The sequence below is a fragment of the Scardinius erythrophthalmus genome (genome assembly GCF_964197995.2).
Source record: "Scardinius erythrophthalmus genome assembly, chromosome: 3".
Classification (NCBI taxonomy): domain Eukaryota; kingdom Metazoa; phylum Chordata; class Actinopteri; order Cypriniformes; family Leuciscidae; genus Scardinius; species Scardinius erythrophthalmus.
This window is the reverse complement of record NC_138223.1, coordinates 57,879,529-57,902,780: the sequence shown is the minus strand read 5'-3', so window position 1 is coordinate 57,902,780 and position 23,252 is coordinate 57,879,529. Positions and strand designations below refer to the sequence as shown.

Genomic DNA, 23,252 nt, shown 5'->3' with positions numbered 1-23,252 from the left:
TCCGCAGCGCCGTGCTGATCCTCGTGCGGCGTTGTGATGAACTCTCTCGAACAGGCCGGCAGCGAAGCGATGCAGAGTCCCGATAAGCGTCGAGTTTCACTGTAGCAGCCCCTCGGCGTCGACAAACGAGACAGAGAGTTTCGACGGGTGCTTAATCTTCTTTATTCCGCTCGCTTTGAGCGCCATTAACCGTGACTTCGATAAACGTTGTGTTGTAGCACCGTGAAACTACATAAAGAAACAATACACTCATAAATAAAAACGTATGTACAAATTAACCAAAAGAGCTCGATAAATAACACGTGCCATACGAAATTATATATTACTTTAAAATACAACATGCAAACACACAATAAAGACACATACCTCGCTCCGCTTGCCAAAGGGGTACTAAAAGAACCAAAACGTAAAGTGCATCCACCTTTTACAATATATATTTCAAAACTTTTGTAAACACCACGTGAGAACCACAATGTGCTCCTCGTCCGCACCTCTTTCTTCTCCCTGAATTACAGCTTACGTTACGTAGAGAGCGTGCGTGCGCGCACAACACGTTTAAAGGGGCACACACACATACATATTTTTGCGGTCATTTACACACACCTTTAACCCTCTGAGGTCGGCAAACGCGCTGGCGCGTTTTGCTGGATTTTCTCCACATTGTAGCACTATAAACTTAAATTACTCTGTCATTTATGGTCATACAGAAAAAAGAAATATAAAAAAAGAATCTGTGATATTTCTACTTTTGTATGTGTCCACTTACAATCAAATCAAAACATTGTGCTTTTGTAAAATAAAGAAAATAAACAGGGTGTGCGTTCTGCCTCTCCGTCGCGGTGAACTTTTTTTTCTTTAGCACGTCTATAAACTGAAACAAAACTCAGCGAATACTTGTCACACATTTATGAGCCATATACCTTTATAAACATTTAAGTGTGTACTTTTAAATGATCGGATTCAAAACGAAAACAAATATTCTCTGTTTAAGTAATTTGTATAAAACCAACAAGATGTCCAGCTTCTCAAACGCTTGCTCATTAGATTTAATTTGGCCACGCCCACTCGCGCAAAAGAAATTCACATGCAAATCTCCACATGGAACGCGATCGCGCTCATTACCTCAACAACAAAACACCAAAACACTTCACTTCACTTTTCGTCGAGTTTGAAAGACGCGCCTGAGCTTACATTGGATTTACATCAGAAGAAGGAGAATGCGATTTGAAGACAAGAAAGATGTAAGGTAAGAAATTCTTACATATTAGTTTGCTATTGTTGCATAAATTTCACATTGCAGTTGAACTGTTGCTAGATATATGGTGAATATTATAATATTTAGACCCGTGCTTACTGTTACTGTGTTTGTGGATATCTGCTCAAACGTAGATATGTATATGGTAACCATAATGTTTTATATTTGAGCGCGATCGCGTTTGAATGTATCATATTTTGGATCGTGATCGCGTTTGAATGTATCATATTTTGGATCGCGATCGCGTTTGAAAAGCAAACGGCTTCATGTTTTTACTATTATCTCATTTCATATCATCATAACGAATGGAAACATTTGAAGTAACATGATAATCAATATATTTTTCTCTAGCTTAGTTGTTGCCTGTGCATAGCTTATGCCTACAAGGCACAATAAACCTGGTGTTCATTATATATTGTTGGAAACATTTGTGTGTGTGTGTGTGTGTGTGTGTATGTGTGTGTGTGTGTGTGTGTGTATGCTGTGAATTTTAAAAAGCAATTTTAACCAGAAAAATCTAAAATTTATTCCCAAAATCGTGCAGGCCTTTCTCTTGATATCAGTATGTTCACTTTTTTTTTTTTCAGGGCCCAGATGCCACTGAGGACTCCAACATTCACCTGAGTCTCTGTACATGAACATGGTAAAGTGAAAATCAAACACCTTGGAAATGAAAGGTAATGAAAGTGCTTTTTGGCGTTTGTTGTGTATCTTTGGACTATGTTGTGTTGTAAATAAATCCAAACAATTTAAAAGCTATTCTTTTTTAAATCTCCTCATTTACAGTATTGTGCAAGGTTGCTCAGAATCACAGGGCCTGATAGCTCCTAATAGGGCCGTTAGGGGAGGGTCTTTGTCTTTCTCAGGTGAGAAAAGCTTACATATTAATGAGCTCCCGCATAGAGCTTTTTCACACAAAACACGTCGTAAAATTTTTAAATCAATATATTGTCTTATCTGAATGAGCAGTCAGGGTGATTTTCACATAGTTTTAGAGCAAATATTCTAGGCTACGTGATATACTTTTCAAAAGTCTTGTGAAGAAATAATCAGTATGGGTTTCATGGCCTTATTTCAGTGAATTTTTTTTGTGGTATTTTCACAAACCACACATAAATGTCATTATCTCAAAACTACAAACTTTTACATACATGGTGCTGATATATTATTGTAGCAGAGTTTGTGCTGAATACAGTGTAATTAGACTTTAGCCATGAAAATGTCACAAGTAACAGAAATAACCAGAAATGTCAGAGCATGTCAGAACACCTCCAGGGCCCAGAAAACAGCTCAGACCTCAGAGGGTTAAGGGGCACACCACATTTCTCATATTTTATAACTTTTTTTTAGCTTTTCATTATGGCTGTGAGAATTTTACCAGGGGCACTGAGACACTTTAAATGATACCAAACATGTATAGTTACTTTTTGTACACACTTAACATTGCATAGGTTTTCAGTGAGTTTTAGGTGAGGTGGAGAAGGGGGGAGCGGGGGGAGATGATGAGACTGTAAAAGTGAGGTGTGAGCTGCACTCTGTTGTGCGTCTTGGATGTTGCTGTTGCATGTGCAAGAGAGAGTTCAAATGTTAATTCTCAGGAGAGCCTTTTGTTTTCTCGAGGGGTAGCCCAAACTTACTGGCACCCACCTTACAGTTTCTAGCACCACCAGCTCTCCATATTTGCACTCATGTTTATGCTAATAACTTTTAAACCGTAAGGACTAAAGACCACTTGATTCCTTGGCCCAAGCCTATTCGGCTCATATGACGTAATTTTCCATCAGGAACATTTTTCCACATTTTGAATTTCAAACTCCTCCTAGACAGTTTTTCTCATTTTCAAGAAAATAGAATCTGATCTTCTTCAGACAATGCTGGCAAAAAGTTATTAAAATCTTTTTGATAAACCCAACTGTTATTGCATAACACATTAATGAACTTGATGCAGAGCACCCCAAATTGGACACAAGACTATATCTCCGCAACGCATTATCGTATTCAGACCAAAGTTGGTACATGTCACCACAAGCATGACCTGAGGCTACATACAGCATTTCAGCGCAGCGCCACCTACTGGTCTGGAGATACAAAAATGGCTTTTTTCGCTTATAACTTCTGAAAGGTTTGTCCAACAATCATAAAAGGTCTCGTTAGATTCGGGGCATCATGTTGAGTCATATGATTTCCAATTATTTCCATATTGGCCATTTTGATCGTCTGCCATTTTGAATTTTGTAGTAAAATACTGTATTTTATGAACGGATTAGTACATTGTTACGAAACTCGGCTGACTCAACATCACTTTTTCTCCCACAATTAATGTTGTATTTTTTTTTAAATGTCATCAATGTTACAATGTGATGTTGGTTCATCATGTTTCCACTCTCAGAAAATAAAACACAACAACTATAACAGCATGAAATCAACTGGAAATAAAAGAAGACAATACATCTCTCATGATCTCAGCAGAAGTTGTTCTTAAGAATTAACAAATGTTTAGATGTCGATGTTTTTATTTCAAACTATCTGGTCACCATTGTGGTGATTTGTGTTTGGCAGTTTGACTCTTGGCTTTTAGGTGAGTTTGTGGTCTTTGTAACAGTGTTCACTAAAACACAATTTTGTTGCAAAGACAGCCAGAAATAAAGATAATCAGGTGAACTAACTTTCAGCACTGTAATTCCCTAATTGTACCACTGATCAAAAGTGGCAATTTGTTATTAATAAATTATATTCACAAACAATACTTTCTTACCACAGATCAGACATTCTGAATTTAGATTTGTAAAATACATTAAAGGAAAATATTTTTAGATACACACGCAGACATCAAGATTCAGCGTATGAATCTCAACAATGGTGACATGCATCCTGCTGCAATGTATATATTCGTATGCTGATTCTTGATGTCTGTGTGTCTAAAAAAATAAAATAAATCCTGCTGTATATTTAAAAATCAACATTCAGAACATCTTATCTGTTGCAAGAAAGTTTGTAACAGATAAGCCTGAACTGTCGGGTCTGCCCTGGCTCCCTGAACTGTCAGGTTCATATGTAACATATGTAACATCTTGTCTTGATTTGGCTATGTTTCATTTTCCTGTTACAAATCTGTCATGTCTTGTTTTGGTTTTGTTTCATGTCAGTCATGTTTCATCGCCTTGTCATGTGATTCCCTGTTAGTCATGTGATCCTGCCATGTGTTTCCTTGTCTGATGTGTCATTTTGTCATAACTTCATTATTTCTTTGTTCACAGGTCTCTTGTCTTGTCATTAGTCTTGTGTGTATTTAAGCCCTCATGTTTATCATGTGTCTTTGTCTTGTATTTTGTTTGTGTAACCACTGTCGGTGAGTCTTAAGTTTCATGGTTTGCCAAGCCATGCCAAGTCTTTGTTTTGTATTTTGTTTTATGTTTTGGATCTTTTGAATAAACTGCATTTGGGTTCTATAAGCTTGCCTCCAGTGGATGCCTACGTTACACTTTGTTTCTGTCTTTCTTTGCAATAAATGATACATGTTGGTAAACAATGTTACAAAGACCAGAAACTCACATAAAAGCTAAGAGTCAAACTGTCCAGCTACAAGAAACACTGATCGCCATAATGGTAACCAAACTTTTTCACTAAAACATCAACTACCAACCCTCTGTTAATTGAATATATATATATATATATATATATATATATATATATATGTATATAAACTTCTGCTGAGATCTTGAGAGATGTATTGTCTTCTTTTATTTGCAGTTGATTTCAGGCTGTGTGGCTTTAAGTCGGTTGTAATTGTTGTGTTTCATTTTCTGAGAGTGCAAGCATGATGGTGAACCAACATCACATTGTGCCATTGATTTATGGATGAAAAAAATAAATAAATTCAACATTAATTGCGGGAGCAAAAGTGTGTTGATTAAATGCAGAAATCTACACTGTTAAAAATGTTCGTAATTTTAACAGTAAAAAACTGTAAAAAAGCAACGGAAAAAAAATGTTAATTCCTTAACGGTATGTACCCTTACTATATACAGTGAAAAACTGTAATAGCTCTCACGGGACATTTCATGTAATTTTACATTAATATACTGTTAAATGTACGGATTTTGGAAGTACACTGTAAAAAAAAAACTTACCGTTGCATTTACCGTACCTTACCGTAAAAAATACGGTAGCAAATGTTTACTAATTTTACAAAGTTTTACATCATCGAACTAAAAATTACGGTGAAAAACTGCCAGCTGGTTGACAGTACTTTACCGTAAAAAATACAGTATAAATATTTATGTTTTACGGCATTGAACTAAAGTTTACGGTAAAAAACTGGCAGCTGGTTGAAAGCGATTTACCGTAAAAAATACGGTAGTAATATTTTAGGTTTTACGGCAGTGATCTAAATATTACGGAAAAAAACTGGCAGCTGTGGTTGCCAGTACTTTACCGCAAAAAATACGGTAGATTTTTTTTTGCTTTTACAGCACTGAACTAAAGTTTACGGTAAAAAACTAGCAGCTTGCAAGTGCTTTACCGTAAAAAATACGGTAGTAATATTTTAGGTTTTATGGCATTGAACATTGAACTGAACTTTTATATAAAAAATAAAAAATAAAAACCTGCCAGCTGTGGTTTCCTGTAATCTAATTATTGAGAATTACCAGAGGTTTAGACGTTGATGTTTTATTGAAAATAATAAAGTTTGAAGTTACCATTATGGAGATGAGTGTTTGCTTTAGTTGGGCTCTCTGACTTTTTAACTTTAGATTTACTCTGACTGCCTTAACTGTGTGGTTATATAACACAAAGTTATGGCATGAAAATCAGAGAGAAAATGTGATCAGGTGATGATGAGATACTCGTCATATTGTGGCCAGATTCACTGATCTCATAAAGAGTCTTATCTCTCACTTTGAGCAAGTGATAATATTAATTATAATATTAAAAATAAATATTTAATATTATTGAGTATAATATATCTGTAAGTGAGCAACAGATAATCTGAAGAACTTTAAAAATACATGGTGTAGAAAAAAGGTTTTGAACTACTGCTTGATTTAAACCAGCACAGACATCAAGACTCAGCGTATGAATCTCAACAACGGTGACAATCAACTAGGGCTGGGCGATTTAAATCGCGATATTGTCATGCGCATCTCGTCAGTAAAGCCGGTTCCTTGATTAGTAGTAAATCGCCATCACCTGCTTTCAGATGGAGCGGCATTTACTACAAAGAACCGTAGTTAACTGACAAGCTGAGCCATATCGCATTAATATCGCGGACGTATCGCCAGCGATAATTAATGCGATATGGCTCAGCTTGTCAGTTAACTACGGCTCTTTGTACACAGCAAAAACTTAAACACTCCTGGGAGTGTATATGAACACTCAAGAGTGTTGAAGTTAATGAGATAATTAAGTGATTAATTTAGTGATGATTGAACATTATTGAAGACACCTGATGTTAACAAGCAGAATCACTGAAGGAGAAAATCACAAATTGTAAGTTACCATTATGACGATCAATGGTTGCTTTAGTTGGACTCTTGACCCATATATTATTAACTTTAGATTTTGTTTGTCTGTTGTTTCTGAATTAAAATCACCAGTTGAACAAAGAAAAAAGTTATCTGATGGTGTTGGTTATGTTATGACAATCATCATTTGAACTTGATCACTGAACTCATTAAAATCCTCCTTTCTGACTTCGATTTATGTCGTTGGTTAATGAATCTGCATAAATGCCCAGAATTTTTGATATAATATAAAGGATTTCTTAAAAGTTGTTTAAAAAAAAAATCATTCTTTTAGGCACACACAGATGTCAAGATTCAGTCTATGCATCTCAACAATGGTGAGAAGCAGAATATTCAATTAGGAAAAGTAAATTACATAGACAATTCAGATCATAATTTATTCATACCGCAATGCATGATGGGAGCCATTAATGAGTTGTGATTGGTGGCAGCCACTGCAACATGCTTTATTATTGTCACCATTGTTGAGATTCACAGGCTGATTATTGATGTCTGTGTTTTAAATGAATTTATCTGAATGTCTTTTGATCAGAACAATGTTTATTAAATATTTTGAATTATAAGTACTGATGATCATAGGCTGAAAAATCACTAAACTGCTGCTAACAAGTTAAACCAAACTATCTCAATAAGTTTCCTTTTTCAGATCACAGCATGATTATGTCAAAACAGAACCAACACTATAAGATAACATTTTACTTTGTTCATTTAACTGTTATAAATCAATAACAGCAGACAAACAACAGTAAATATTAAAGTAAACAGATAATGGTCTAGAGCCCAACTAAAGCAAACACCCATCACCTTAATGGTAACTTACAATTTGTGATTTTCTTCTTCAGTGATTCTGCTTGTTAACATCAGGTGTCTTCAATAATGCTCAATCATCACTAAATTAATCACTTAATTATCTCCTCAGCCCTAAATGCCGCTTCATCTGAAAGCAGGTGATGGTGATTTACTACTAATCAAGGAACCGGCTTTACTGACGAGATGCGCATAACAATATCGCAATTTAAATCGTCCAGCCCTACAATCAACACAATAATCAGATAAAACTCTGAACATCACAAAACAAGCTACTAAAAAGCTGCAACAAAACAACATCAAAAATAAAAGCAGATATAATAATAAAAGAAAATACTAAGGCAATTCAGCATAAAGTATTCCTGCTGCAATGCATGCTGGGAGATACTGATGAGTTTTGATTGGAGGCTCCATCAAGTGCACTGCATTTTTATCATCACCATTGTTGAGATTCATACGCTGACTCTTGATGTCTGTGTGTGTCTAAAAGATGCAGCTGTTCAAACCGTTATTGTACACCATGTTTTAAAAAATTCTTCTGATTATCACAGCAATGATAGATCACATGCTATAGAATCATAGGGCTACTGAAATCAATAATGTAAAAATTAATAACACATATAAATAAAGATAAGAGTTCAGTGAATCAAACATGGTGATTGCCATCACTGATACACAACCGCCATCACATGATTCTTTTTCTCTCTGATTTCCTAGCCATAATCAACATGTCTTATAAACACAGAGTTACAGCAGGCAGAGAAAAACTAATGTCAGAAAGTCAAGAGCCCAACTAAAGCAGTCACTGATCTCCATCATGGTGACTTCAAATGAAACAATAAATCATCAACATCTAAACCTCTGTTAATTCTCAAACAGAACTGTAGACGTCTGACAGAAATAAAGTCAGTCTGGTCAGTAATAAGTGAAGCTGGTAATGCTGTTTGTGGAGTTGTTTAATCCTCCTCTGCTGAGATCTTCACAGATTTAATGTTTTTTATCTTCAGTTGATTTCATCTAAGGCTGTGGCTGAAGTCAGTTGTAGTTCTTGTGTTTCTGCTCGTCTCTTTTTTCTGTTCCTGTTGTTTCTCTAAATGGACATTCCCAGAATTCCCTGTGTGACACTTCACATTTGATGCTATTTCATTTAAATAATTATGTTTCTTCTTGGTTTTTGTTATCAGTTTTATACATTTGGGGTTTATATTACATCATATATTGTTTAATGAATGTTTATGGCATTATTTGGAGTCATGTGTGTGTGTCACCATGATGGTGTTTTGTGTTTGTGTGTATGACACTGTGCACCTTCTCAATATTAACATGTGCCTCAGTTTGTGGAAAACTAATGGTATACTTAAATCATCGTGTGTTTTTCTTTTTTATCACTTGTGTTATTATGATGGTTATCAGTATATTACAAAGACATAAAGCAGACTTTAATACTTCAGTGAAATTTAATGATAACATTTATTGGTTTATGTAATATAATGGTTGTCCCGTGAAAACTAAAAGGTTCTTACTGTATTTTTTATGGTAAAGTACTGGGAACCACAGCTGATATTTTTTTTTTTACCACACATTTAAATCCTGCTGAAGGATTTATTTTTTTTTTTTTTTCAAAGTAAGGTTGCTACCATATTTTTTACGGTAAAATACTGCCAACCAAGCTGACGTTTTTTACCGTAAATTTCACAGTTTTTTTTACATTGTGTTTTTTTGCCCGTAAATTTAAATCCCGTAAAAACATAAACGGTTGCCACCATATTTTTTACGGTAAAATACTGGCAACCACAGCTGCCGGTTTTTTACCGTAAATTTCATAGTGTTTTTTTAACAGTGTAGCTTACACATTTACCCAAATTATTATACGCCTGTTTAACCTAACGGTACTGATCCACTTGTCCGTGCGACACTTCTGTTGCACCGCACTCCACTTTATTCCTATGGGTGACGTCAAGCGACTTTGCCCGCAAAGCATTTCGGGAAGGCGACGCTTCATTTGGAAAAATGCTGCACGTCAAAAAGCTGGCCGATGCCCATCTTTATGCAAATGAATTCCGTTGAACGCGACGCGACGCGACGCGACTATCCAATAGAAGTAGAGCATATGGAGACAGGGGGAAGTCTCTCACAGGTTTTAAATACGCCACATTTCCCGCTCGGTAAAAAGCACGCCCATAGAGGTAAACTAGAACACCCATCAATGTACAAATGTGGGGAGGCGTCGCGACACCACGCGTCAGTCGTGTCGCAAAAGTGGATCTGTACCGTAAGCTTATTTGGGTGTGTTTCTCCCATCCCCATACAATGTCACTTCTCTGTCTTTTATGGCCTTGACGAGAACGTTGGTCTCCTCGGCTGTGAACCGCTCCTGGCGTGCGCCTGGCAAATCCGCCGTTATAATAGCAAGCCGCCATGGAACAACCGTGCAAGAACTTTTGTACATGTATGAAAATAAATAATTTCAAACTGGTTTGTAAACTGGTTTCACACTCAGTAGTAGTTCTTGTGTTTCTGCTTGTCTCTTCTCTTTTTCTGTTCTTGTTTCTCTGTCTTTCAGTGATTCTGCTTGCCAGGTGTTCATCAGTGTCTGAATTCAGTCACTTCTTTTTATTCACTCTGTCAAGTGGACTATATTAGTGAACTAATTTAGGAAATAGTGAATGAGGGTATAGGGTGTAATTTTCAACACAGCCTCTGAGTGTGTTGCTTTTGTGTATTCCTGTAGGCTACTTTTTCGAAAATGGCAAATATTTCTTAGAATGCATTGTTTTCTACTGTATATTATTGTTTAAGTGGAAAAGGGTGTGTTACTGTCAGAATTTGGCCATTTTTTTACAGCAAGGTTTTACAGTGCAGCACTATTCAAGGCTATTCATTGTTTTACATGTAAAATTTAAGACAAAAAGACAATGGATACTCATTGCCATCTTTTCCTCTTTCTTTAAAGGCTCAATTGCAGAGGACAATGTAGCTGATCTTCATCTTTATAGAAAGATCAGCCTCAGGCTGAAGAGCAAATTGCAAGAGGTCTACAAGCGGATATTGGTTGGTAATTCGCAGACAGGTCATCGGCAGTACCTGAATGATATTTACACTGATCTATATGTGGTGGAGAATGAAACTGGAGGAATAGTGAATGAACATGAGGTGAGACAGATTGAACAAAATATCAGCCGATTTACTGCGAAGGACTCAGCGATCCAGTGCAATGACATATTCAAAGTTCATATGGGTCGACAAAACAGAAAAGTGTTGACGATGGGCATTGCAGGGGTGGGGAAGACAGTCTCTGTCAATAAATACATTCTTGACTGGGCTGAAGGAAACGAAAATCAGGATATACTCTTTATATTCCCACTCCCATTCCGCAGACTAAATATGATTACAAAACAGCACAGTCTCATGGGACTACTAAACAAATGCTTCTTTAACGATCCTGAAGAACTGCCCTCTCTTCCTGAAAGTGATGGTAAGGTCATGTTCATCTTTGATGGGCTGGATGAATGTCGTTTCCCTTTGAGATTTAAAGAGTGTGATGGATTTACAGATGTGCATGAAAAAACAACAGTGAGTAAAATAGTTTCAAACTTGATCAAGACGCACCTGGTTTCTTCTGCTCTCATCTGGATCACATCCAGACCAGCAGCAGCCAGTCTGATCCCCCGAGACTACATTGATCAGGTGACAGAGGTGCGAGGATTCAACGACAAGCAAAAGGAGCAATACTTCAACAAAAACAGTCCTGGGGTTGCTGGAAACATCATCCGTCACATCAGGAAATCCAGGAGCCTGTACATCATGTGCCACATCCCTGTCTTCTGCTGGATCTCTCTCACTGTTCTTCAGCCTCTACTGGCTCAAGAGAGCAATGACAAAACACCAACAACTCTCACAGGGATGTACACAAACTTCTTACTTTCACAGATGCAACAAATGAAAACAAAATACTGTGCTGATCCTGTATGTCACTCCAAAGCCAAGTCTTTTGATCAGATTCTTCTGAAGCTTGGGAAACTGGCCTTTAAACAGCTGGAAAAGGGTAATCTGATTTTCTACAAAGAAGATCTTGAGGAGTGTGGACTAGATATCAGTGAAGGTTCAGTGTACTCTGGGTTATGCACTCAGATCTTTCAGATGGAAAAAGCTGTGTCGGAGAGAAAGGTTTACAGCTTCATTCATCTTAGTGTCCAGGAGTTCCTTGCTGCCCTCTATGTGCTTTTTAAACACAAATGTTCTGGAAGAAACCCATTTCTTCAATCATGGTCTAAAAACCTGAAGTGGAGTATCTCCAAAAAGTCATTATTTGACTTTCATAAGGCTGCGATCAATAAGGCTTTACAAAGCAAGAATGGTCACCTGGACCTTTTCCTCCGGTTTCTCTTGGGTCTCTCGCTGGAGTCCAATCAGAGTGACTTGAAGGAACTGCTGCCCAGACTGAAACTGAAAACAGAGAATGTCAAAGACACTATTTACTATATAAAAAAGACAGTAGAAAATGAGAAATCAGTAGAGAGGACCATTAACCTCTTCCACTGTCTGAATGAACTGAAAGATGACTTTTCGGAGGACATTCAGAAGAATATGAGCTCAGGAAATCTTTCAGCACAGAATCTCTCCTCTGCTCAATGGTCGGCTCTGGTGTTTGTGCTGCTGATGTCAGAAGCGACTCAAGAGAAGTTTGAACTGCATTATTTCTGCAGTTCAAACTTCTCCTGAGTATCTTTTGACATCAGCAGCAATTCTGATGAAGCTCTGATGAGACTGCTGCCAGTGATCAAAAACACTAGACGAGCACTGTAAGAGTTGTCTTTACATTAATTTATTTGCATGCTTTGTTAGTTTAATTGGTCCATAATTGTAGAAGTTTGAGTTTGGGCCAAACTTGCCCAATCCTCTTCCTGGAGGTCTACCTTTGTGGATAGTTCCAAACCTGCTCTAAAACACCTTTCTAGTATTATCGAATGTTCTTGACGATCTTAGTTAGCTGGTTCAGGGGTGTTTGATTAGAGTTGAACCTAAACTTTGCAGGGACCGTATTCACAAACTTGCCTAATTAGGAGAAACTAATACTAAGATAATGGGCTTGTCAATAAAAAAATTACTCTAATACTAAATGTTTGCTCTAAGACTATTTCACAAAGCAGTTTAGCGCTAAAACCATCTCCTAAATCTGTGAAAGGTTAGGGGTAGTCAAGAGGACACTTAAGTCACTAAGACTAAATCACAAACAGTCCACCTCAACAATCCACCCAAAGACATTGTACAGCATTAAGTTAATAGGCGATAGAGCCTTAGGTGCTGAGCCTTCTCTTTATTAATGCAATAAATATTTTGATTTATAGATTTCAATCTGCGATGAAGTAACACAAAGGTTAATTTATGTACAGGAAAAAAACATTGAATGATGGAGAATAAAACATTGCGGTCAAGTTGAAAAAGAATATCCTATTATCGGCGCTGATAGCCTTTTGGGCAGCTTGGGTGACCCAAGTTCGAGTTCCGGCTCATAGACCTTTCCTGATCCCATCCCCTTTCTCTCTTCCACTTCACTTCCTGTCTAATCACTGTCCTATCATAATAAAAAGGCAAAAACGGCAAAAATAAATCTTTGAAAAAAAAGAACAAAATGTCTTATCTGTGGCAGTTGTTTTCCGATGGTTTCGAGGACTCTGAGTTTGGAATTTGGCCCAAACCCAAAGTACTCCCCTGTATCCCAGGCTTGGAATAGGAACCAGTCGAGTCGGGTAGAGATGGAAAAAAAACGTTGTGGTAACTATATATATATATAGGTGTATAGGAGTATATATAGGACTATATGAGTTGAAATTCAAAATGGCGGAAAGATTTCCATGACGGAAAATGACGTCATAGGGTGCAATCGAATCGTCTTGAGCTAGGGAATAAGTGGACAGAATTTTGTTGATAGGCCTTAGGGTTCAATAGTTATTAGCATAAACATGAGTGCAAATTTGGACAGTTGGTGGCGCTAGAGGGATTGGTTTTAAGACACCAAATTTGCTATGGTGACTTTTCAGACTGTCCTCTATCAGTGTGCCAAATTTCATAACTTTCCCGCAAGCGGTTCTATGGGCTGCCATAGACTCCCAGAGCGGAAGAAGAAGAAGAAGAACGGGAACAGATACAATAGGTGCCTCCGCACCTTCGGTGCTTGGCCCCTAATAATAATAATAATAATAATATTTGATTATTTGATTATTATTATTATTCTCTAGTCAACAACTCAGATTCAGAGAGCTGATAAAGGTTTTTGTTTTCCACAGACTACAGTCCTGTAATCTCACCGGTCAGTCCTGTAAAATTATGGCATCAGCTCTAAAATCTTCAAACTGTGTCAAAGAGCTGGACCTGAGTAACAATGACCTGCAGGATTCAGGAGTGAAGCTGCTCTCTGATGGACTGAAGAACTGTCAGCTGGAGATACTGAGGTTTGACTTTAACATTGATTCATTCAGTTTGTTGAGGCACATCATACGTTATGCATAAGATAATGTACAGTCATATGATTATTTGCGAACTAAATCCTGCTTATTACATGAGTAATAAAAAAAAATACATGGAAATGAAATGGACATTTGAGTGTAAATGATTTTATTATGTGAGCAGAGACAGTGTGGAGTGATACAAGAGTTTTGAAACTAGCACAGCTACTGTATAAAGCAAATCACTAAAATTTGTATGTGATCATTGACTCAGTGAAAAGTCAATATACAAACATATTTTGTCACACCATTTACAAATTGCAATAATTTTTTTTTTCTGTGTGCATTCATATTGTGTATATCAGTAGTCATACAAATTTAGTAAGGAAATTGGAAAGTGAAATTCAAAGAATGAGGAGATTGTTGAAATATGAGACATTAGTGTGTGTTTTCAAAGCACTTTCAATTTGTAATTATTATTTCAGTATCATTTTTCTTTTTTTTATATTAGATTACCATGTTGTAATCTCACTGCTCAGTGCTGTGAGAGTTTGTCATCAGCTCTACAATCTTCAAACTGTGTCCTGAGAGAGCTGGACCTGAGTAACAATGAGCTGCAGGATTCAGGAGTGAAGCTGCTCTCTGATGGACTGAATAACTGTCAGCTGGAGATAATGAGGTAGTTATGGGGATATTTAACTGGTCTGTGTGTTTTGAAAAAAGTACAACTACACTCCCTTGTTAAAAAATGCAGTGAAATACAATAAAATAGAACATCAAGTTCTTTAGGATTATTAGAAAGTTACAGGCAGATCGTGGTTGAAGCTTTGTTTTTCTTCAAAGAAAGAGCAACACGTTTTTATATTTAGTTGCAGTGTTTTTAAATATCTTGACCCTATACCAACAGTATTTTTTAAAAGAGAATTTGCACTGTTTGATATACTACGTCCTTGATACAGTTAATTGTTCCCTGGAAACAGGCATCTTTCTTAATGCTTTCAAATATGAAGCCACTACTAAAGATAAGAAACCTAGATTGTTCTCTCCTTAATAACTACAGACCAATTTCTAACATTTTATTTTTAATGAAGATTTTAGAAAAAGTTGTGTCAATTTTTAGATTAATATAATATTCAGAAGAAATAACAGTCAGGTTTTGATTTTGACTGAAACCGCATTATTAAACGAAGCTCTCCTACAGGGCTACATTCGACCATCAACATCCCCTGCTGCATCCAGATTTTTCTTTGTGGCAAAGAAGGAAGGAGGCTTTCAGCCCTCTATTGATTATCGTTCCCTTAAAGGTATACTTCACTTTAAAATGAAAATTCTGTCATCATTTACTCACCCTCAAGTTGTTTCAAACCTGTATGAATTTCTTTCTTCTGCTGAACACATAGGAAGATATTTTGAAGAATGTCAGTAACCAAACAGTTAACTGGAACCATTGACTTCCATAGTACTTTTTTTTTCCTACTATGGAAGTCAATGGTTCCAGTTAACTGTTTGGTTACTGACATTCTTCAGAATATCTATCTTTCTGTGCAGCAGAAGAAAGAATTTCATACAGGTTTGAAACAACTTGAGGGTGAGTAAATGATGACAGAATTTTCATTTTAAAGTGAAGTATCCCTTTAACAAGATCACCATAAAACTCATATGTCCACTTCCTCTCATCCCGGCAGCCCTAGAACAACTCTGTGGCGCCACCATCTTTACAAAGTCATACATTAATGTGTGACTTCCGTAGCGCATATCTAATCAGGATTTGCGATGGAGATGAGTGAAAAATAGCTTTTGTGACACCTACAGGCCACTTTCAGTACTACGTTAGGCCGTATGGCCTGGTCGACGCTCCTTCAGTCTTCCAAGATTTCATGCACGAAGTACTTCAAGAGTTTCTTCACAAGTTTGTATTGGTTTAAATTGACAACATCCTCATGTGCTCTCGAAATCTAGTTGAACACCGCTACCAAGTTACGGCGATTGTCTGGTCTCAACTAGGACTCACCCTACATTGGATGATAATCTTACCTGAGATACCTACCTACGTGTTGTTTTCCCTTAGAATCCTACCTGTTCTCCTCGTCTCCACTCCAGCCAGTCTCCTCATGTCTCCAGTTCTATGAGTGTGCTCTCTGATTCCCTGTAAGAATAAACATCCTTAAAGGGGGGGTGAATTACTGTTTCATGCATACTGAGTTTTTTACACTGTTAAAGAGTTGGATTCCCATGCTAAACATGGTCAAAGTTTCAAAAGTTAAGTTGTACGTTTGAAGGAGTATTTTTGTTCCAAAAATTGTCCTTCCGGTTTGTCACAAGTTTCGGAAAGTTTTTTTCGAGTATGGCTCTGTCTGACGTAAGAGAGGGCGGAATTTCCTTATATGGGTCCTAAGGGCACTTCTCCGGTAAGATCGCGGGCGCGCGCGCACTCGTAAACCAGAGCGAGAGAGTGAAAGCAGTTTGCCATCAAAGCGCCCTGCCCGGCATTTGGGAAGTCAATGTCACCAAAGAAGTGTGTTTTTGGTTGCCAGGGCAAGATAACCCTGCACAGATTCCCAAAGAACCCAGCGTTAAGGAACCCGTGGATGGAGTTTGTTTTCCTGAGCAAACGGAGTTGTGTAAGACTGTTGTTCCCTGCATTTCGACGATGATTGTTTTATAAACAAAGCCCAGATCGTCTAATGCTTAAGGATCGAGCAGTCACAATGATAAAGGTTCGCGGTCGTGCGTTGGAACGGTGAGTAAAACTGTTGAACAAATGTCTCTGTGTGTTGTTAGCTCGGCGCGTTAGCACAGCTTTAGCTTCGCCCACACGGCCCGCCCCCAGCCGCTCGTTTTTTTCCGGAAAGACTCGGTACAGCCAATCTTGCAATTAAAAATATAATAAAACAAAAGACTTTTTGGAGATATGAAGGATGCAATATTACTCTATAGGTACTCAAGATTAACAGGAGATTGAGTGAAAATGAGCATTTCACCCCCCCTTTAATTCAAGTTACTCAACGAATCATTGATGTGAAAGTCATGGTTGTTGTTTTGTTTTATTGTTTTATTCACAGAACAACAAATATTAATCCACCCACCCAATACCCATCTACACCAACAACAACACCATTCACCACAAAATATCCTCCCACCAGTCAGCATACATCACACATCTCATCCATCCCTCAAACAAAGCCAATAATAGGGGTATTCAAACATCACAAAAAAGAAAATCAGATAAGTCAATAAAATATGAAACCTTCAGCCTTGTGGCGTCTATCAAGCATAATGTTGTAACAATTTATGTTTAAAATGCTTTTTAAATATATCAAGAGAAGGTAGTTCCTTTATAGAATTGTCAATCTCATTCCAGATCCCAGGACCCTTACATGCTATACTAAAACTAGTACACTTCATCTTGCGCTTTTTCCCTCGTAATAGAGTTCTCCTTCTAGTGTTATGGTCATGCATACACGAGGTTACTGGAATGAGATGGCAAAGTGTTGGATGCAATTTATGAACTACATTATACATAATACAAGCATTTTGAAAACTATTGCACTCAGCGAGCTTCAAAAGCTTATACCTATAGAAAAGCGGACCAGAGGGAGCATCATAATTTGCCCATGATATAACACGTATAACTTTCTTCTGTAGAGTCTCCAATTTTTCAAGATGGCTTGGATATGTGTTACACCATATAATATTACAATAATTTAGATGTGATTCAAAAAGTGACCGGTACAATGTTAGAAGAGCATCAAAAGGAAGATCATATCTTAATTTATAGAACAAACCAACATATTTTGACAATTCCTTTGTTAAAAACTCTATATGTTGTTTAAAGTTTAAAGACTCATCCAAATAAATTCCTAAGATTTTGATGTTCTCTACTCTTTCAATTACTTTATTATGTATTTTGATTTGTATACTTTCAATGTTTGTCCGACTTCTATTTGAACGAAATATAATAAATTTGGTTTTAGATACATTTACAGATAATTTATTGTATTTAAACCAACTTTCTACTTTAACTAATTCCTCATTAACAAGCTTTTGTAAAATATCAAGATTTTTATGAGACAAAAAAAGATTAGTGTCATCTGCAAAAACAACCTGATGAAAAATATTTGATGCATGTTTAACTTATAATGTCATTTACATACAAAATAAAAAGAAGTGGACCTAATATGGAGCCCTGGGGGACTCCACAAACAATATCTGTGCATTCTGAATAACTACTGTTTATTTGGACAAATTGCTCCCTTTCAGTTAGGTAGCTTTTGAACCAGCTGAGTGCCTTCCCTCTGACACTATAGTTTTGCAGTTTCCCAATTAAAATTTCTAAATCAATGGTGTCGAAGGCTTTTGATAAATCTAAAAATACACCAATACCAGTCTCACCATTATCTATAGCGTCATTAATTTTCTCGATGAGATCCAGAATTGCCAAACAAGTAGAGCTCTTTTTCCTAAATCCATATTGAGATGGAATGAGTATATTCATTTTATCCAGGTAACCGCTAAGTCTATTGTACACAACCCTCTCAAGCACCTTGGAAAAAGTAGGCAAAATGGATATAGGTCGATAGTTTTGTAAGTTATTTTTATCACCAGATTTATAAATAGGTATAACTTTTGCAATTTTTGTCATTTTTGGTACTACACCATGAGATAAAGATAGGTTTATACAATAGACAAGTGGATCTAGAATTTCAATTGCAATAGATTTAACAATTTTGCTACATATATCATCCACGCCAGCAGTATAAGAGCTTTTCATATTCATAATAATTTTCAAAACTTCCATTTTGTCGGTAGGTAAATAATTCCCTTTTAAATATTGTTGGTATGAAGCTCCCCCTGGAGGATTTATGGATTTCGAAAGAGTTTCGCCTATAGAGATGAAATAGTTGTTAAAACCTTTGGCAAGATCGTCATCATTGAGATAGTGATTATCATTATGTTTGACATTAATTTCTGGAAGGACAGTTGCTTTTTGATCCCGGCTGAGCACAGTATTTAGTACTCTCCAGCATCGCTTTTGATCACCACGAGAAGCCTTAATTAAATCAGTGTAGTAATTCCACTTCCTTATTCGTATTAACTTTGTGAGTCTATTTGTAAATGTAGAATATTTTACTTTATTGTCATTAGTTGGATTTTTAATGTAGCATTTGTAATGCTTATTTTTCCTTTTAATTGATTTTAGGATTCCCTTTTTAAGCCAAGTATTTTGATTGCTTGTATCTCCTTTAACCATTTTTTCCGGTATAGTGATATTAATACTGTTGGTTAATTCATTGATAAAAGCACTATAGGCTTCTTCCGGAGTATTCCAGGTAAATACAGAATCCCATGTTTTATGCCTAAGATTATCAAGCAATTTATCTTAATATTTTCCTGTTAATACTTTTATGCTTTTTTTAAGAGGTAATATCTTCTTTTGTTGTTGCCTGGTCTTAGTATCCAGGTCTATGAAAAGTACAACTGGAAAATGATCTGTGATATCTGACATAATTACACCTGAGTCAAAATGTACATTTATATTTGTAATAATATTACAAAATGGTGGACTTAGTTGTTTCTGTTACTCTCGTATATGAGCTTATAGTTGGAAAAAATTTTGAAGAATACAAACAATTTAAGAAATCATTTTTCGCACCGTCATCTTTAGCTAAGTTGATGTTAAAATCGCCAAGAATAAAACAATGTTTATTCATGTAATTGATGCTACTTAATATTTCATCCAGTTTGGTCAAGAAACAATTTAAGTCAGAGTCAGGAGGTCGATAGACTATTCCAACAATTATACTTTTCATATTTTCATTATGTATTTCAATAAATAAGGTAGGGCTGGGCGATTTAAATCGCGATATTGTTATGCGCATCTCCTCAGTAAAGCCGGTTCCTTGATTAGTAGTAAATCACCATCACCTGCTTTCAGATGGAGCGGCATTTAGGGCGGAGGAGATAATTAAGTGATTAATTTAGTGATGATTGAGCATTATTGAAGACACCTGATGTTAACAAGCAGAATCACTGAAGAAGAAAATCACAAATTGTAAGTTACCATTAAGGTGATGTGTGTTTGCTTTAGTTGGGCTCTAGACCATTATATGTTTACTTTAATATTTACAGTTGTTTGTCTGCTGTTATTGATTTATAACAGTTAAATGAACAAAGTAAAATGTTATCTTATAGTGTTGGTTATGTTTTGACATAATCATGCTGTGATCTGAAAAATGAAACTTATTGAGATAGTTTGATTTAACTTGTTAGCAGCAGTTTTGTGACTCTTCAGCCTACAATTATCAGTACTTTAATTCAAAATATTTAATAAACATTGTTCTGATCAAAAGATATTCAGATAAATTTGTTTAAAACACAGACATCAATAATCAGCCTGTGAATCTCAACAATGGTGACAATAATAAAACATGTTGCAGTGGCTGCCACCAATCACAACTCATTAATGGCTCCCATCATGCATTGCGGTATGAATAAATTATGATCTGAATTGTCTATGTAATTTACTTTTCCTAATTGAATATTCTGCTCGTCACCATTGTTGAGATGCATAGGCTGAATCTTGACATCTGTGTGTGCCTAAAAGAATGATTTTCTTTTAAAACAACTTTTAAGAAATCCTTTATATTATATCAAAAATTCTGGGCATTTATGCAGATTCACAGTTATGCTGTAACCAACAACATAAATCGAAGTCAGAAAGAAGGATCTTAATGAGCTCAGTGATCAAGTTCAAATGATGATCATCATAATATAACCAACACCATCAGATCACATTTTTCTTTGTTCAACTGGCGATTATAAGCCAGATACAACAGCCAAACAAAATCTAAAGTTAATAATATATGGGTCAAGAGTCCAACTAAAGCAACCATTGATCGTCATAACGGTGGCTTACAATTTGAGATTTTCTCCTTCAGTGATTCTGCTTGTTATCATCAGGTGTCTTCAATAATGTTCAATCATCACTAAATTAATCACTTAATTATCTCATTAACTTAAACACTCTTGAGTGTGGACTCATACACTCCCAGGAGTGTTAATTTAACACTGGAGTTTCTTGCTGTGTACAAAGAGCCGTAGTTAACTGACAAGCTGAGCCATATCGCATTAAAAATCGCTGGCGATACTTCCGCGATATTGATGTGATTTGGCTCAGCTTGTCAGTTAACTACGGCTCTTTGTAGTAAATGCCGCTCCATCTGAAAGCAGGTGATGGCGATTTACTACTAATCAAGGAACCGGCTTTACTGACGAGATGCGCATAACAATATCGCGATTTAAATCGCCCAGCCCTAAAATAAGGAATCTGATAACCCATCATCCAAAAGCAGGTCATCCCGAACAGTTACACTCTGCTGTATGTTGGCATATAAGCACACGCCCCCACCCGGTCTGCTTGTTCTATTTTTATTATACAGCACATAGCCGTCCATGTTGAGTGTGTTCAGATATGACCGCTCATTTATCCAGGTTTCACTACATCCGATAATATTAAACTTATGATCTATAGCTTATGATCTAGCTAAGAGAGATAGTAAGTCATTATGATGCTTTATTAGGCTTCTCGTGTTAAGATGTAATAAAGAAAAAGGAAGTTTATCAAACTCTACTAAATTTTCAGGCAAGACACATTTACATATGAGTTTTTCAAAGCAATGTTGGTCAAGCACTTCATGATTCCTAAAGGTAATTAATTCATCAAACCCCATGTAATATCTATATTAAAAAATGGTTGAGATCCCATAGTGTAAATTTTAGAACATTTTAAACCCCATATAGAACCTATAAAATCCATCTCTCGATGGTAAATAACAAGTTTACCCTTTTATCACTGAATAAAATTGATTTATCAATCTACAATGTTTAGTCTATATTCAGTTAACCCAAACCCACTAACTTCCACAAACTTCCAACCCCGCCCAAAAAAAAAAAAAAAAAAAAAGAGACTCAACTATGACTTTTGCTGGATCAGAGCCAACAAGTTAGTACAAAGATATATATGTAACCCGTCACGGAAACCAGGGACACAAGTCGGCAGCACAACTTTCGAGAAAAATTAGAAAGAAGCGGGTTTTTTTCAAAATTGGTGATTTTCGTTTTTTTGCAGAATCTGTAAGTTGAGATCACGAAGAAGCCTCTCCATGTTTGAGATAGCAGTATTGGTATATTTAAAAGCGTACATTTTGATGTTGAAATCGTCTTGTTTTTCGGAGATTCTAGCACGCAGTAGGGGCGTGTCATTGTCGGTGTGTATTTCCATACTGAATTGCCGGCGTGGCTACTTATTATGCAGCGCTCGGGCCAGCTCTATCTGATTTCAAAATTCAATGAAGATGGACGCCAATAACATTACGATGTCCAGCAATCGATTTAAATAGTAGCTTACATGGGGTTTAATTTGTTGTTTAATGAATGGTACAGTGGTAGAGCGTTCGCCAGCCGTGTCAGAGGTTGAGAGTTCAATTCCGCCCTGGTATAAGTTTTTTTTTTCTCGTATAGTTTTTTTTCTCTCTTCAAAATGATTATGTTCATCAGTGGTTGTATATCAAGCAGGGACACGCAAACGTTTGAATTATTTTGTTATTTCAACAGAACAAATAGAGAGTATCCGCAACGGATTGAAGCGTGCGTCGAGTGAAGACAATGCAGTGTGTGCGCGAGCCACACGAGTAAACACTGTATCTGCGCCACTGATCGCAGCGGCAACGAGCACTTTGATCACTTGATTAAAAAAAAAAAAACACATTTCAGCGCTAGTATCTTATTTAAAAAACGAACGAAATGAATGCTCTGCCAGTTAACTGGAGATGTTTTATTTAGAGAATTTGTAGAATTGGTACATTCAGGGGGGAGGGGGAGACGGGGGAGCTTTACAGGGGGTATGACTTATCTAAATGAGATGTAAATGAGCCCTATTGTCATTCCCAGAAGCGTGAGAACTTGCCAATCTTTAGAAGCAGATTTCTACCATTTCAGTTTTTTTGAGTTCCTACCTTCAAATGGCCACAACTTCTCCAAATATTATCAGATTTCCATGTGTTACACATCGTTGGAAAGCTTGAATACTACACTTTCAGAATATGTGAATAACTCAAAATGCCCCAGAACCGACTTGTGTCCCTACTTTCCGTGACTGGTCACATATTTACTCACATAGTTTATAGTCAACTAATCGTTACACAGTCTAGGATTATAGAC

The 23,252-nt window shown here is 36.6% G+C and overlaps 1 pseudogene across 1 annotated transcript in view; it reads left to right on the top strand.

Annotated features, from left to right (window-relative positions):
* LOC308687545 (NACHT, LRR and PYD domains-containing protein 3-like) overlaps positions 1–23,252 on the top strand; it is a 41,009-nt pseudogene that overhangs the window by 12,084 nt on the left and 5,673 nt on the right. Inside the window, exons 4-6 of the transcript XR_014032233.1 lie at positions 10,541–12,389; positions 13,875–14,039; positions 14,545–14,712. The product of XR_014032233.1 is annotated as an NACHT, LRR and PYD domains-containing protein 3-like (transcript). The remainder of the gene's footprint in view (positions 1–10,540; positions 12,390–13,874; positions 14,040–14,544; positions 14,713–23,252) is intronic.